This window comes from Heteronotia binoei, chromosome 1 (assembly GCF_032191835.1).
Source record: "Heteronotia binoei isolate CCM8104 ecotype False Entrance Well chromosome 1, APGP_CSIRO_Hbin_v1, whole genome shotgun sequence".
Taxonomy (NCBI): domain Eukaryota; kingdom Metazoa; phylum Chordata; class Lepidosauria; order Squamata; family Gekkonidae; genus Heteronotia; species Heteronotia binoei.
The window spans coordinates 110,154,109-110,170,678 of record NC_083223.1 but is presented as its reverse complement, the minus strand read 5'-3'; the positions used below and the strand labels follow the sequence as shown (position 1 = coordinate 110,170,678).

Below are 16,570 nucleotides of genomic sequence, written 5' to 3'. Positions count from 1 at the left end.
TCCTGAAGAGCATTGTCCGTGGTCGAGCTGAAGAGCCCTTCTCCCTTGAAGGGCAGATCTTCAACGAAGGCCCTGGTGTCCTGCTGAAGAGCCGCTGATCTAAGCCAGGAGTGGCGGCAAAGGCAGACAGCTGATGTGATTGTCTTCGCTGACACATCTACCATGTGCTTTGCTGCAGCTAGTTGTTGCTTGGCTACAGCAAAGCCTTCCTTCTGAAGCTTCTTCACAGCAGACCTCTTCTCCTCACTTAGGGAAGACAGGAGGGGGGTGAGTTGTTCCCACACCGAGTATTGGTATCTAGCCATGCACGCAGCATAGTTAGATACCTTAACCCCCAGCGCTCCAGCTGAATAAAACTTCCTTCCCACATTATCCAGCTTCTTTCCCTCCTTGTCCGGTGGGGAGGAGTGCGTCTTGCGAGCCTTCGTTGAGGAGGATACGACCACCGAGTTTGGCTTCGGGTGAGTGAAAAGGAATTTGGCACCAGCCTCTTGGACGCGGTACATGTGGTCCAATCTCTGGGATGACACAGGTGTAGAAGCCGGCTTTGCCCAGGGCTCCTTCACTGCCTGTAGGATGACTTTCGTAACAGGCAAGGCAATCGCCATCGACGTATCCCGCTGCATGATGTTGAATACGGTATCGTCTACGACGGGTTGCAGTTGTGTCACCGAGAGGGAGAACGCCATCCTCTTCACCAGGTCCCCATACGACTTTAGATCCTTCGATGGCGAAATGGGAAGATCCTCAGCTGTATGTGACACTGGCAAAGACTCCAAAGCCCTGTCTGGCTTGTCGGTACTGACCTCGGAATCTGACGATGAGGACTCCCTCCTTATCGAGTGTTCGGAAAGCCGCGTCTTCTCCCATCGGTACCGACGGGCCCGATGCCATCTTCTGAGGATGAAGTGCTGATTCCACCAACGCGGCCGAAAGTCTCGCCGCATGATTCTTGCGCGTCTGTTTCAAAAAACTCAGGCAGTGCAAGCAAGAATCAACACGATGTCCCTTGCCCAAACACAGGAGACAGAGGAGGAGTGGCCGTCAGGAGGGGCAATCTTCTTTCCACAGGAACAGCACCTCTTAAAAAAACCCCAACGCCTTTCCATAGACGCTAAGAAAAAACCCACACAGCAAGGGGGGAAAAACGGGGGAAAAACAGGGCCCCGAAAGGCAAAGTCCAACAAATTTTTTTTAACAGCACTGTCTAAACAATTAACTAACTAACTATACTAAGAAAACAACAAACGGGCTATATACAACAAGAAGAAATACTTGACCGACCAGGGACATGAAAGGAGATCCTCTCAGTGCAGCGGTCAGAAAGGAACTGGTGGGATCCTCACACTGGTGCCAGCGAGCATGTGTACTGGGATGCCTGCGCATGCCTGCTGGTGCTGAGCGCAAAAAAATCCCAGGCTTTTTAGGTACCGATTTGGGGATCGGTGCAGGCGTTCTATCCCATGAGTGTGAAGCACAGAGATCACGAAGAAGATCCAGCTGCACCCATAACAAGCCCAATGAATCTCTCTCTCTCTCTCTCTCTGCAGCAAGCCGAAAAGCTCATACCTTCAATGAAAAGTTGCTAGTCTTAAAAGTGCTTTCTTTGTATTTCTCCTGATGGTGAGGACTGGGCAAAGGAAGCTGGAGCTCTTTTCTTCCTTCCCCAGGTGACGAGGAGAGGGAGGAGCCTCAGCCACTAAGGAAGAGAGGCTTAGATTAGTGAATCTGCAGTGTGATTGATTGAGCCTGGCAAACTCAACACTGTAGAGCCAAGCTCCCTCATTGGCTGAGGCTCCTCCTCTTGCCTCCTTCCTTTGGGAAAAGGGAGGGGGAAGAGGGAAAGAGCAGGGAGAGGCTGCTTTGCTGGCTGGCTGGCCGATCGGGGGAGAAACACAAAATGGCGACCGAACACAGCAGGCAAGAGAGAAGGAAGCAAACAATGGCCAATTGCTGGAGGGCCTGGTTGGAGCCCTTTGGGGGGGAACAATGGATGTGGCCGGCGTGCTGTGTGTTTGACACCCCTGGTATAGGATGTCCATCATGGAATGTTTCCAAAGTCCCCATTAGTTCGACATTTTTCTCCATGTATCTTCTGTTACATGCACAAAGTATTGTCAAACCTTCCTCTTTACCCAAAGATACCAAAGTCCTTCTTTATATCCTCTGCAAACTTTTTTGTCTGAGACTTTGTACATCCAATAGTACTGAAGAGCTGGAAAGTAATTCTGATTCACAGGATCCTGTGACTGAGTAGTTTGATTTTTCAAAGTGAGTAATCTAATTCTCCTTATTGAGGTAAAGTCATCATGAGAGGAATTCAAAGTGTCAAACATTATGATTGTTAGTTAACAAAATGGAATACTTGTTGACTCCTCTACCCACAAAACTGGTTTTTTCCTCCAGAAGCTCATAAAATAGATTAAACTGGCAATTAAAAGCACCAATCATATTAAAGCTTTCCATCCAAATTAACACACACACACTAAATACCCCAAGGAAATCTAAGATAGTAGAAGAGGTAATATATCTAACTATCTTGAGGTGAAGTTAAGCATCAAGATTCTTTTAAAATAAACATATATGTTTGTATTTTATAGGCTCTCTATCCTTAGAAGGCAAGGATTCCACATAATATAGAAAAGAAATCAAGTGGCCATGTAATTACATTTCAAGATCAGATTTCTAGATAAACAGGTTTCCTACCTGTAACTGATGATCTTCGAGTGGTCATCTGTGCAGTCACACTGATGGGAGAGGCGCCGGCGCCGATCACGATCGGTAACTTCAAAGCCGCGGATTTCCGCGCCCTCGTCCCGGTGCGCATGCGCAGGCACCCCCTCCTCTGCGCATGCCCAACGGGACGGGAGCGGACATCCCGCCAGTTCCTTCTGACCGCTGCAGGAGCCCTGGAGACGGACCCGCAGCAGTGGGGAAGGTGGGCGGGTAGTGTGACTGCACAGATGACCACTCGAAGATCATCAGTTACAGGTAGGAAACCTGTTTATCTTCTTCGTGGTCTCTGTGCATCACACTGATGGGAGAATAGCAAGCTCACCACATACCTGGAGGAGGGTTGCGTGGTCCGTCAATAGGCGAGCGACTGCAGAACTGCACTGCCCACCGACGAACTCTGTCTCCACTGAAGGTCCAACGCATAGTGTTTGATGAACGTATGCGGGGAGGACCAGGTGGCTGCTTTGCAAATGTCTCGCAAGGGCACCCCTTTCATGAATGCAGTTGAGGTGGCCATTGCCCTTGTGGAGTGAGCTCTGATAGGCCCTGGCAGAGGCCGTTTCCGTAGCAAGTAGCACAACTTAATTGTCTCTGTTAACCACTTGGAGAGTCTCTGTGAGGAGATCCTCTGCCCTATAGAGGCTGTGGCATACGAGACGAAGAGCCTGGAGTCCTTGCGCACAGGTCTAACCCTGTGCAGATAGAAGGAGAGTGCCTGTTTCACGTCAAGGGCGTGAAGGCGTCTTTCCGAATCCGTAGCTGGGTTCGGGAAATAGACTGGCAGATAAATTTCTTTGTTTAGATGTAAGGCAGACACTACCTTCGGTAGGAAGGTCACATCTGGTCGTAGGCGCACCCCTTCTGGGCTGATCTGTAGGTAGGGGTGGTCACATCGCAAAGCCGCCAGTTCTCCCACCCGGCGTGCTGAGGTGATGGCCACCAGGAATGCCGCTTTCCATGAGAGTAGCTGCAGGGAACACGTGGCCATAGGTTCGAAGGGCTTCCCCATGAGAGCCTCCAAAACTCCCGGTAGGTCCCAGGAAGGCGTAGGAGCCCGGACAGAGGGGTACAGCCGCACCAGCCCTTTTAGGAAGCTCTTAGTAGTAGGGTGAGCAAACACCGATCGGCCTTCAACATGTTCGTGATTGGCTGAAATGGCCGCCAGGTACACTTTAATGGAGGAAACTGCCAGTCCCTTGTCCAGCAGGGAGAGCAAGAAGTCGAGGATGCTAGGAAGGCCCGCCTTTCTTGCGTCTCTGCCCCCTTCTGAGGCAAATTTTGCGAATTGAGCCCATTTGTAGGCGTAGGATTTTCTTGTCGACTCCTTCCTGCAGTTGAGGATGACATGTTGCACCCTCTCTGACAGCTCGCTCATCCGAGCTTCCACGCCGTCAATTTCAGATGCGGGACGTCGTGGTGGACTATCCTGCCCTGCTGGGAGGAAAGTAGATCCGGCGCCCCTGGAAAGTGGTGAAACTTGCCCTTGGACAGCTGCAGCACGGGGGCGAACCAGTGTTGCCTGGGCCACCAGGGGGTGATCAGAATGCCCCGCGGACGCTCTGTGTACAGTTTCTGCACCACCTGTGTGATGAGCGGGATCGGGGGGAACAGATAGAGGTGAAGGCGGTCCCAACGAAGCAGAAGGCCATCCCCCAACGACAAGGGATCTCTCCCTCCCCGGCAACAAAAGCTCTTGCACTTTCTGTTGTCGCGGGTGGCGAAGACATCTATCTCCGGAGTCCCCCACTCCTGGAAGACCGGCTGGAGGAAGGTCCAGTTCAGTTCCCATTCGTGCAGGGACGCCCCTCCCCTGCTGAGAAAGTCCACGCATACATTTTGCTCGCCCGGGAGATGAGCTGCGATGAGGTAAGTGTTCATCTCCATGCAGATCTGCCATACCTGCAACGCTAGAAAACACAACTTGCGAGACACCGTGCCGCCCTGCCTGTTGATATAGGCCAGCGCTGTGGTGTTGTCTGTCAGCAGTGGCCTGAAGGAAAGGATGGCATGATGAATCGCCAGAAGTTCTAGGAAGTTGATATGATATTGTAGGTGGTCCCTGGGCCATCTGTTGCCCACACAAAGACCGTTGACGTGTGCACCCCATCCCCATAGGGATGCGTCTGTGGTCAGAGTCATTGTCGGCCGTGGCCTGTGGAACGGCGCCCCTTGTAACAGATTGTGTTTGTGACACCACCACGTCAGTGACGCCAAAATCTCCTGAGGGATGGAAAACCTGCGTCGTGGAGAGTCTACCCCGCAACGGAAGCGTCTCAGGAACCACTACTGGAGACTTCTCATGTGTAGCCTGGCGAACGTCAGCACCGCAGTAGTGGCTGCCATTAGTCCCAGTAGCCGCAGAATCTGGAGAGCAGTTACAGTTTGGCTGGACTGGAACGTGTATACCAAGTCCATAATGTCCTTTGCCCTTTTCTCCAGCAGGAATGCTTTGCACTGCCATGTGTCCAGAATCGCCTCAATGAATTGGATCCTTTGGGATGGATGGAGGAAGGACTTCTTCATATTCACCCGCAACCCCAACTGCTGGAGGAGGTTCAGGGTGGTGGAGATATGCTGTAGGAGGTTGAGTTCGGACCCGGCCACCAGCAGCCAGTCGTCGATGTACGGGTATATTGCTATGCCCTGCAACCTGAGGTGGGCCGCCACCACTATCATAATCTTTGTGAACACCCTTGGAGCTGTCAACAAGCCGAAGGGGAGTGCACGGTATTGAAAATGCGAAGTCCCAATGGCGAACCTTAGAAATTTCCTGTGAGCCGGATGGATGCTTACGTGAAAATAAGCATCCTGGAGGTCTAATGTGGCCATCCAATCTCCAGGGTTTAGCAGAGGGAGTATGTTGGATAGGGACGTCATACGGAATTTTTGGTGTGGTATAAAGTCGTTGAGTCCCCGAAGGTCCATTATGGGCCGCAGGCCCCCATCCCGCTTGGGGACAGTAAAATAGCGGGAGTAGAACCCCAGCCGTACTTGGTCTGGCGGGACCGGTTCTATGGCCTTCTTCTCGAGCAAAGTCCTCACTTCCTCTTGGAGGGTGGAAGACGGGGTAGTGTAGACGAATGTTGGAACCTTTGGTTCCTGTTGAAATTCGATTAGATAGCCCAGCCGGACTATCGACAGCACCCAGTGGTCTGTTGTTATGGATGACCATGCTCGGAAAAAGGGCCACAGGCGGGTATGGTCTGAAGAATTGGTGGGGGTGTAATAAGGGGAGGGGGGGCAGTCAAAGGCCCTGTTTGGCCGGCCTGTTCCCCTTTTGCCTGGAGGACTGGGAGGAGGTAGGCGAATATTTGGCCTTTGTGCCGTACTGGGACTTGGTGAATGGGGCCGTGGTCTTGGGCCTCCATTGTTGGTCCCCAGATTGCTTCTGGAAGGGTTTCTTGCTCCACGTTTTCGACCATGGACGCTTGGTTTGCTGCCTGGACGATGCTGGGACCCCCAGGTTTCTGGAGGTACGGATGCTTTTGTCCATGTCTTGGAGCACCGTATCGGTGGTGGCACTGAATAGCCCCTTTCCGTCGAAAGGTAAGTCTTCGACGTATGCCTGGGTGTCTGTCTGTAGAGCTGTGGATCTCAGCCACGAGTGTCTCCGAAGAGTCACAGCCGACGTAAGGGTCTTGGCGCCTATGTCCCCCGCATGCTTTGCAGAGTTTAGCTGCTGTTTGGCTAATGCCATACCCTCGCTCTGGATTTTCCTTAGGGCGTTCTTGGATTGTTCTGGAAGCCCCGGAAGTAGCGTGGATACACGGTCCCATAGGGCGTATTGATAGCGCCCCATGCAGGCAGCGTAGTTGGCTACTTTCAGGCCCAGCGCTCCTGCTGTGTAGAATCTTCGTCCCAGACCATCTAGCTTCTTACCCTCCTTGTCTGGAGGGGTGGCGTGGGTCTTTCTGGCCTTGGAGGATGACGCCACAACTACTGAATTTGGCCTAGGGTGGTTAAAGAGAAAGTCCGCTGAGGACTCTTGAATACGGTACATGTGATCAAGCCTCCGCGATGTAATAGGAGTGGAGGCAGGCTTGTCCCATGAAGCTTTCCATTGACCATGGTCAATGGAAGCGCTACGGCCGTCGATGTATCCATCTGAACGATGTCGAATACGCTATCGGTAACGACAGGCACAGGCTGAATAGTCGACAAAGATATGGACTAAGCCATCCTCTTTATCAGCTCTCCGTAGGATTTCAAGTCCTCCGAAGGGGAGATAGGTTGGTCTTCTCCGACCTTGGTGGGGGGAGATAGCTCCTCTGAGGACAGCTGCTCCTCTTGCATCGAGCCCTCCGAGGATCTCGGTGAGCGCTCCGGGGACTCCGACTGGTCCGATTGAGTGGGTCGACCTCGAATCGGTTCCGGGGTTACAATCTCTTCAGTGGGAGGAGACTTCTTCCTTTTCACTGGTTCCTCGATCGGAGGCTTCGACATCGATGCCGATGGCTTGCATTTCGGGGGACGGTATGATGTCCTCGAACGATATGATGCTTCCGAACGTTGGTACCATTTGGACTGACGAGGAGGGAACCAGGGAAACATGGATGGCATCGGGCAGGACCCGTAGAGATACTGCCATTGCCTTTGGTCCCATGACAGCGGTGGCGGTGTTCTCTGTCGTGGGGAAACCTCTCGGTGCCTCCTAGGAGATCGGTCCTCCGCGGATCTCTCCTTCGATGATCGACGATCCCGTCGATACCGAGGGCTCCAGGATCGGTCCCTTTGGGAGGTCTTCGGCTGGTCCAGCTGTGGCACCCGTCTCAGCGTCAGAGGGGAGACTCTCTGTGCGCTGTGGGATCGCTCCCAACAAGCCATCTCCGATCGATCCCGAGAGCTGTCCTTCTCCTCCTGAGTGAGGTCCGAAGGGCTGTCGTCTCTCACCGAGCGCTGCGCCGATTCCAGATCTCGGTCGGAGTCGGACGAGATCGCTATCTGCGTCGGCATCGATTCGAGCGCTGGTAAGTTCGGTCGATGGCGCAGAGAGGCCAGCAGTTTCAAGGGTGGCAGGACCGGAGTTGTTAGGTCGGGCAGCGATGTTGGGGACGAATTCGCAACGACCCTCTTGTGCTTCTACTTGTCGGACTTTTTCTTCGACCCCGCAGAAGCTCCTTTATCCTCCTTGGACCTCTTCGCTGGCGTAGAGGTCTCCGATAACGAAGCCGAGCCCACTCTTTTCAGGAGGCGATCGGCGTCGATGGAGGTTTTGTCGGTATCGACCACCGACGTCAAGGATTTTGGTGCGCTTTCTGAGGATGCCATGTTCCTCGGAGACAGCGCCTGTACAACCAAGGCTGCAGCGAGACGAGCTGCTTGGTTTTTCCTGGTTTGTCTGGAAAACCTCGTGCAATGGGTGCAGGAGTCCGGTTTGTGTGTTTCTCCCAGACGCAACAAACAAAGGGTGTGGCCGTCCGGAGGGGCGATTTTGCTGCCACACCGTCTGCACCGCTTAAAGAAGCCCCAGCGCTTTTCCATACGCGAAAGCGTGGGGGTGAGGGGGGGGGAAAGAGGGAAGGGAAGGGAAAGGGTACTAGAGTTAGAGAAAAATAACAAAAGTAACACTCCACCCCACTCACAAAAGACAAAAGAAGGCGATAACGCCAGAAGAATCCGCACTGGAAGAACCAGCAAGGCTGAAGTAAGTAATCCACCGACCGTAGGAAAGATCGACTGATCTCAAAGGCGGTCAGAAAAGAACTGGTGGGATGTCCGCTCCCGTCCCGTTGGGCATGCGCAGAGGAGGGGGTGCCTGCGCATGCGCACCGGGACGAGGGCACGGAAATCCGCGGCTTTGAAGTTACCGATCGTGATCGGCGCCGGCGCCTCTCCCATCAGTGTGATGCACAGAGACCACGAAGAAGATAATTCTGTTTACTGGGAAAATTTGTACAGTTCTATAATATCCTGACCTCTGTAAGCCACTGTTTTTTGGATGACAGCTCTGGACACTTCCAGCAGTGGCAGAGTACTTTGGCTCACTTACGGTAATTATTTTGCTCCCAGCTCACAGATGTAGATGAAGGTCTTAGTTACACTTTAATGATTGCTCACCACAATTAATTTCCCTTCCTCTTCTTAGCATCTGTAAGCATCTATCATAATGCACTTCTGTTTAAAGCACTGGCCTTGGAAAGTCTTCTTGCAAGTGAAATTCCTGCTGAGTGACAGTCTTCCACTTGACATGTAATTAAGAAAGCTGCACTTATCCCTGTAGCAGTGCTTCCATCACTTCAATTTGCAAACAGTTAACAGTGCAAGGGTTTAATTCATCAGAAACACAAGGCTGTCTTCTGCTTTGGTTCACTGCTTCCCACACAGACAGAAAGTGAGCAGAGCAGGGAGGTGGGTGAGTTGATGGGATATTGCTCATTCAAAGCAAACCCATGCACCTCAGTTTTGCTTAATCTTTCTTGAAGCGTGGTTCATTGGTTTGCCATTTTGTGACAGTATTTCCTGAAATATGCTTTGTGTCAGCTTGCTTCCATAATAACACAACTCATTGAGTTTACAGCATGTTCATCTGCTCCAGGCACCTTTTCTCCTGCCTTCTCTTGACAAAAAATAGTTGCACACGAAAACATTTGAGACTGATATGAAGTGGGATGTATGGATCTACTAGCTATGCTAAGAAGGAGATAGCAGAGGAGTCTCTCTGGATTGGAGAGCATGACTTTACTTAGATAACTGCATTATTTTCTCACAAGCAGCACAACATCTGGCTGCTTTGAAGTACTAAGAGATTAGAGGGATGGGTTGAGAACCTGAAGGATGCAGAGATCATAGAGAATTGCATTTATGGTGACCATTTAAACAGATTATGAAAGAAACAGAATGTCTGGGGATAGCAGAATTCATACAAGTAGTGAATACACAAAGTAAGCATGTTAAATTCCAGGTTATATTTCTGTATATCTGAGGGGCTTCTTATCATGTGGGATGCAGAATGTTATGATAATAGCCCAATCTTGTCTGATCTCAGAAGCTAAGCAGGACCACTACTTGGCTGAGGGACCACTAAGGAAAACTCTGCAGAAGAGCACCAGCAAGTCAAATATGGCTTTTAAGTGGGACACAGGTGGGGACCCAGACCCAACATGTGTACTCCACAAAGTGTGAAGGGATCTCACATAAACAGTCACAAATCTCTACTATGATCCCCCAAAGCAATACAGTCACATTATGATATCAGAACAAAGACAAAGCAGAGAGAGCAGAAAGAGTGCTCTCGAATACAAGGAGTGATTTCACAGACTGACAAAGACCACCATAAGGAGGAAAGTATAAAATTCAGAATATTGTGCTACGGACTCATTATAGCCCCAACAATTTACAGTAATTTTACGTTTGTCTATATGGCAGGCCTAGATTCATGTTAGAGAGCCATAATTGCTCTCCTGAATTCCACCCCCATTCTTGCCCTCCACAAACCCCTGTTATCCCAGCATTGGCTTGCCAATCCCCAGGTCCCAGCAGGGTTTCTTCCGCTTTCCCAGTCTCCTTCCCGCCCCCAGTCAGCAGGCCGGCGGGGGGAAGCCCCGCCCCCAAAGCCACCATGTGGTTTTTTCCCTCTCCAGAGGCTCCAGTCTCCGATTGAAAAGGCTTCCTCTTGGGATGGGGTGTCTGTGTTACTTGGAAGAAGTTGGCTGCAATTCATGAGTAGAGAGGCCAATCCCTCACTTCAGAGTCACCAGAAAAGGGGGGGGGGAGAGAGGGGAGGAACGTCTGCTGAGCACTTCATTATTCCCTATGTGGAGATCAATTCTCAAAGGGTATAATGGGAAATTGATCTGGAGGTTTCGGGGGCTCTGGGGGAGCTGTTTTTTGAGATAGAGGCACCAAATTGTCAGTATAGTATCTAGTACCTCTCCCCAAAGTACCCCCCAAGTTTCAAAATGATTGGACAAGGGGGTCCAATTCTATGAGCCCCAAAAGAAGGTGCCCCTATCCTTCATTATTTCCTATGGAAGGAAGACATTTTAAAAGGTGTGCTTTAAATGTAATGGCCAGAACTCAATTATGCTTGTCACACCCTTGTTCCTGGCTCCACCCCCAATGTCTCCTGGCTCCACCCCCAAAGTCTCCTGGCTCCACCCCCAAAGTCCCCAGATATTTCTTGAATTGGACTTGGCAACCCTATCCCAGCACTTCAGGTTGCTTTGGCTTTCATAGGCTTTTAACCCCTGCTGCCCCAGGGAATCTTCCTGACATTTTGAAAACCCAGATGGTAAGCAGTTAACTATCAGCACAAAATGCACAAGGACAGGAAAACAGAATACGCAAGAAAAATAAAGGCAGCTCTGTCAACCTTTAGAGGGAATTTGTGAATAAATTATCTAAGCAATTGTGAGAATCAATGGGGTATTTAAATGGGAAATGGTAGCAAAAGTAAGATATTGTAAGCTAAAATATTACTGAATTTTTATGTCTCTCCACTTTAGAAAAGTGCAATGATTCAGTCTGTCCTATAGTTTGATCACAGTATTTATATAGCTGTGTTTGTTCCCATCATTGTTATCTTTAACAGTAAATATACGATAATGTAAAGTTGTATGATGTGATGTGGCAAGGTAAACATAAAAAGAAAGAACAATAAAGCCATTACTATTAAAACTTCAGTCCAGATGGCTGAGCACATTGCTCTAGCCAACAGCTTTCGAAATGTGATCACTCCTCTAGTCAGTCAGTTGCTAGTGGCGGCATGACCTTCCTCAGCTTATCTCTTGGCTAGAAAGAAAATTCTTCCAGCAACAGCTCTCTGGATAACAGTGCTGAGGGGCAACAACAGGGGATGCTTTGGCCTCCATGTCCTGTCTGTACATCGCCTGGAAGCAACATGATTGTCTATGGGGAACAGAATGTTGGAGTAGATGGACCATTGGTTTGATGTACTGTAGCTGCCCTCATGTTCCAAATATGCACCCTTATATTCCATTGATTGCTACAGTTTCATCAAGCAACTCTCTTTCCATAAGTGTTCAGTTTGCATAAAATCCTCCTTCTAGTCAAACTGTTTACAAAATAAATCTTACAGAGATTAAGTCTGATTTATGTTTGCAAGACCAAGCCCCCTTCTACCATATTTGATCTTCTTGTAACTAAGCAGAGAGGCTGAGTTTAGTGAGCACCACTTGCCTTTGGTTTTAGTTACTCTTGAGGAGGCTCCAAGTGACAATGTTTATATCCCTGAAATAGTGACATGTCCCTTAGTCAGGAACAACTGAGAATTTGTAAAATAAATTTGTCAAAACCTTTCCCCTAACTGTACCATTTTGTCAGATCAGTTTCAAATACTTTCTTTATGTAAAGTCTATTTCACTTAGTCAAGTTTGGGAGACATAAGTGCTGTCATTATCCTAATCAAATACCATAGATTGCATTTTGACATTTCCCCCCTGCCTATTATTATTTATACTTATGCTGAGCTAGGTGCTATACCTATTAAAAATATACATCTCCACTATCTAGTCAACAAGACACTACAAAGAGTATGAAATAGGAAGGAATAGACATTGGGTAGACAGAGGGTTATTAACTTTCTGTAGTCTTTCTTCCCTGTGGTCGATAGTCTCTCTACTTATCACAATGACTGTTAGAATCCTGAGATCCAGCCTCTTTTATGAGATGATTTTGTTCAGGGGTTTATGATATCTCAGTACCATGATTTCTCAACCTAATTTGTAAGGACACTTGACTTTTATGCACACTGCTAAAAATATGACATGATGTATACATGGAGAACAGTTGAGGATTATGGATAAAACATGATTTTACTATTCAATTGTAATGATAAATTTGTCACTGCATATTTTCTTTTGGCATTTACCATTAAAGTAATTTTGGATCAGAGCTTCACAAATAACCATCAATCATCCCCCATCTAGATAGGTAATGGACATATTTATCATCTGCCCTGCTGTTGTCTTGCAGTCTCACCAATGTTTTGAAAAAGATGGATGTTCTCTTTCCCTATCTTGATTTCTAATTATACCTGGCTGCACAAAGCTTCAGCTGAACACAACTATAATGCAAAGAGAAGGACAATGACAGAGACAAGATAAAAAAGAGAATGTTGACTTTTTATGAGTTTTGTATGACAGTGTAAGAAATGGGGTAACAATATATGTTGTAAAGATTGGGAAATGGGGCAGAAAATTATAGATACTACAGTCCCTCTCAGTGAAGCATCTTTTAAGTCCAATCCGTTTCAGTGAAGAGACAAGTGTACACTTTTCTTTCCTGGTGACATTAATAGGATACAAAAAAGCTTAATTCTGGCTGGCCAGAGTCTTCTACTACAGAGAGTTTAAAGGTCTGAATATCATTTTGCTGTTTTCTTTGCTCATTTTAAAGAGGTCTGACCCAAGATCTGTTGTGATAAGAAGAGAATTTATCAGCGAAAGTAAACGCTGAATACAATCGCCAGTTAGCTTCAATGTGTAAATTCAATGAATAACAAGAAAAACAATTTAGGGCTATAATGAAAAGTCTCATTAAGGCTGCATCCATGGGTAGTTAAATATTATCACTGTGCTGAAAGAGTCATTTTCACAAATGGATTTTCTTGTGTATGCAAAGCAACACAATCCAGGAACTGAAGGATGGTTGATGTTGAACAACAACAGCACAGTATCTAGTAATGTGTGGATGTAACCTTAACACAGACATCAGTGTACCTAACAGAAGTGAAGCTGGAAAAAAACACCCTGCCGGTTAACCAGCTTATGAGCCTTGACTGATAGAAATTTAGTTTGAGATCTCTCCAGCAACTCTGCCAGTTATGTTAAACGAGATTTAAGTTGTGTCTCACACACAGCAGAGGGGAGAAGAGAGAATGCTCATCAGTGACTCAGGAGATTTTGCTGTTGGTCCAGGTACAATGTTCTATCCCATCACAAGACATCACTCCTATTGCTGAAAAAAGGTTTCTGGACTGCTTGCTAGGTCAAACAATAACTAAATGGAGTACAGCTATTGGGTGTGTTTTTTCAGGGAAGGAGAGAATATAAGCTACATAAAAGAAACAACAGTGAACAATGCTTTTAGCAAAAAGAAAAGCAGATAAAATACAGGGTCTTTAAGAATTGCCCTCTCCTTTAACAAAAATATAATGTTCCTGGTTTCTAAAAACTTAAAAATGCATACCTTTTTGTTTATCAAATAACTTTTATAATGCAGAAGAATATACATTTTCCAGAAATGAGAACTGCCCTCTTTCTGATTCTTCACTAGGGTTGCCAGGTCTGTGTTAGAAAATACCTGCACACTTTGGGGGTGGATCCAGGAGAAGGTAGTGTTTGGGGAGGGGAGGGACCTCAACATGATACAATGCCACAGAGTCCCACCTTTTAAAGCAGCCATTTTCTCCAGGGGAGCTGATCTCTGCCAGCTGGAGATCAGTTCTAAAAGCAGGCAATCTCAAATATTGATTATATTTCTTTTCAGCAGCTCAGGTCAATGGGTTCATCAGCTGGGACTTTTGGAGAGATTGGGCTTTCCTACAACAACCTATGTGTACAAGCACATTTTAAATCTGAAGATTTTTTGGGAGTGGGAAGCTATAGAGTCTGAAGCTATCATTAGTTCCCTCTTTGCAAGAAAATTGGATTCAGTAATTACATTGGCTTGTTAGCAGAATCATCATTGAACAGGATAATCACCTTTGAACAGGATTTACTTAAAGGAACTTTATTATATACATGGACATCTTTAATTATGTATATGGACATTGTTGAAGTATATTTGTAGAACTGACAGCTTTCTTGACACAATTCTCTATTATATGAATGTTTTGATAGCAGCAATTTGATGCAATATTACGACAGAAATTTTTGGAACACTAGCTTTCAATCTCGCTTGTAACATGGGTATCTATTGCGTTTGCGATAGTGTCTTTCTTTTTTTGCTATTTGTCTCATATCACATTTGCTCCTTCATTTGTGTTTGTATATCCCACCTGGAGGCTGGCAACCCTACTTGAAGAGACAGGGAAGGGCTGGTGACCACTCCAGCAGATCTATTTGGATGAGGGTTACAAGGTCTTGTACTCAAGGAAGAGAACAAGTGGCCCCCTGCTTCTCTTAGGCAACATTAATCCTGCTAGAACCAGCATCCTATGCTCAACTATCAGGAATCTGCATTTTCGCTAAGAGGAGGGATCACTGCTTTCAGTAGAAAAACTGGAGTTATGTTTTGTTTTTCTGCTGTTCTAAATACTATTTTTCTCAAACAAACATAGCCACTGGGACTACTTTTTCAAGGAAGAGAATGTTTTACCCAGTGATAAATGTCACCCCATAACTATTCTTATCTTCATTCCAGTAGACTTACTAGTTGTTATGATTCTCTGTATTCTATCCTTGATTAGACTCCTGGCATGTTTATACATCAGCATCCACTTTACCAATGTAGACAGTGATAAAATGAAAAAGTGGAAGCAAAATATTTCTCCACCTCAACTTTTAACTGCACCTGTTGTGGCCAACAGATTTCAAAGTATATTTGACTATTCAAAATTAACAGGAGAGTGGATGTACAAATGACATGTACTTTTCTTCACTGTGTTTTTTAGAATAAACCCAGACTATTTTTTGTACTTTCATTTGAATGATTAATCTTTGCTGCAGAAGATCACCACAGTAAAACATAAACGAACACCGAAATTCTTAAACAGCCATGAGGCTTGGAACTATAGTTTAACACTGCTCCCCCCCCCCCCCCCCGCCACAAATGGGCACTTTAACAAGCAGTCACCTATCATTGAAATACATCATATTCTCAGTAATTTCTTCTGCTTCTGAAAACTGGTTTATAAAGAATGGAATCTGGTTCAGCCTTTATTTCAGGATTAACTACTAATGTAGCTTCAAAAAGAAAATAAAGAGAGAGAGGCCATCTGTTTCTAATTAAAATGTAGTCCTATTCACTGCCACAGGATATTTGGTTTCCAGTACTCTGTAGCACTCTGCTAAGGTGCTTTGTTCGTATTAATAACTCTAAACTAACAGGATCTCAGAATAAAACGAGTAATCAGAAGCAGACTTGGCTTCATAGGGAGAACTGCAATCATACTGAAGACATGGTAAAGAAACAGTTATTTGTTCAGGACATATATATAAAAAAGGAAGTCCCCTGTGCAAGCACCAGTCGTTTCTGACTCTGGGGTGACGCTGCTTTCACAATGTTTTCATGGCAGACTTTTTACGGGGTGGTTTGCCATTGCCTTCCCCAGTCATCTACACTTTCCCCCAGCAAGCTGGGTACTCATTTTACCAACCTCGGAAGGATGGAAGGCTGAGTCAACCTCGAGCTGGCTACCTGAACCCAGCTTCCGCCAGGATTGAACTGAGGTTGTGAACAGAGCTTAGGACTGCAGTACTGCAGCTTTACCACTCTGCGCCACGGGGCTCTTTCATACATATACACGTAACCTTCAAATCCCTTTAAGTCTTTAAACTTCTCGAAGCAAATAGCTAGGGGTGAAAGGTTTCTAGCCAATGAGAGGAATGTACAAATATCACCTGCCTTGCTATCATGAATATTTGAATGCACAAGAACACCTGTGTATTCAGATGCACAAAAGCCCTCGGGGTGCTTCCTGCGCTTTTATGACACCACAGAGAAGAGCCTTTCACCTATTTACATAACACCAGACAGATCAGTAATAGACACAATCCATCTTTTGAGGCAACTTTAAATAAATCCTAATAGCAGATTAGCAAAAACTCCATCTTCTCTGGAGACTTCATTAGCCTGAGCTTGTGCTGCATTCCCAAGAAATCATTTAGACTGGATGTTAAGAGCAAAGAACAAAAAACCGAGCTTGTGCTGC

General features: G+C 46.9%; 1 protein-coding gene across 2 annotated transcripts in view; it reads right to left on the bottom strand.

Moving 5' to 3' along the window:
• Positions 1–16,570, bottom strand: part of PKIB (cAMP-dependent protein kinase inhibitor beta) — a 78,445-nt gene that overhangs the window by 36,917 nt on the left and 24,958 nt on the right. Inside the window, exon 2 of one of the 2 annotated variants that reach the window (XM_060258682.1) lies at positions 12,676–12,760. The exons of the other annotated variant lie outside the window; for it this stretch is intronic. The gene's annotated coding sequence lies outside the window, so the exon portion shown is untranslated. The remainder of the gene's footprint in view (positions 1–12,675; positions 12,761–16,570) is intronic. 2 annotated transcript variants of the gene reach the window in all.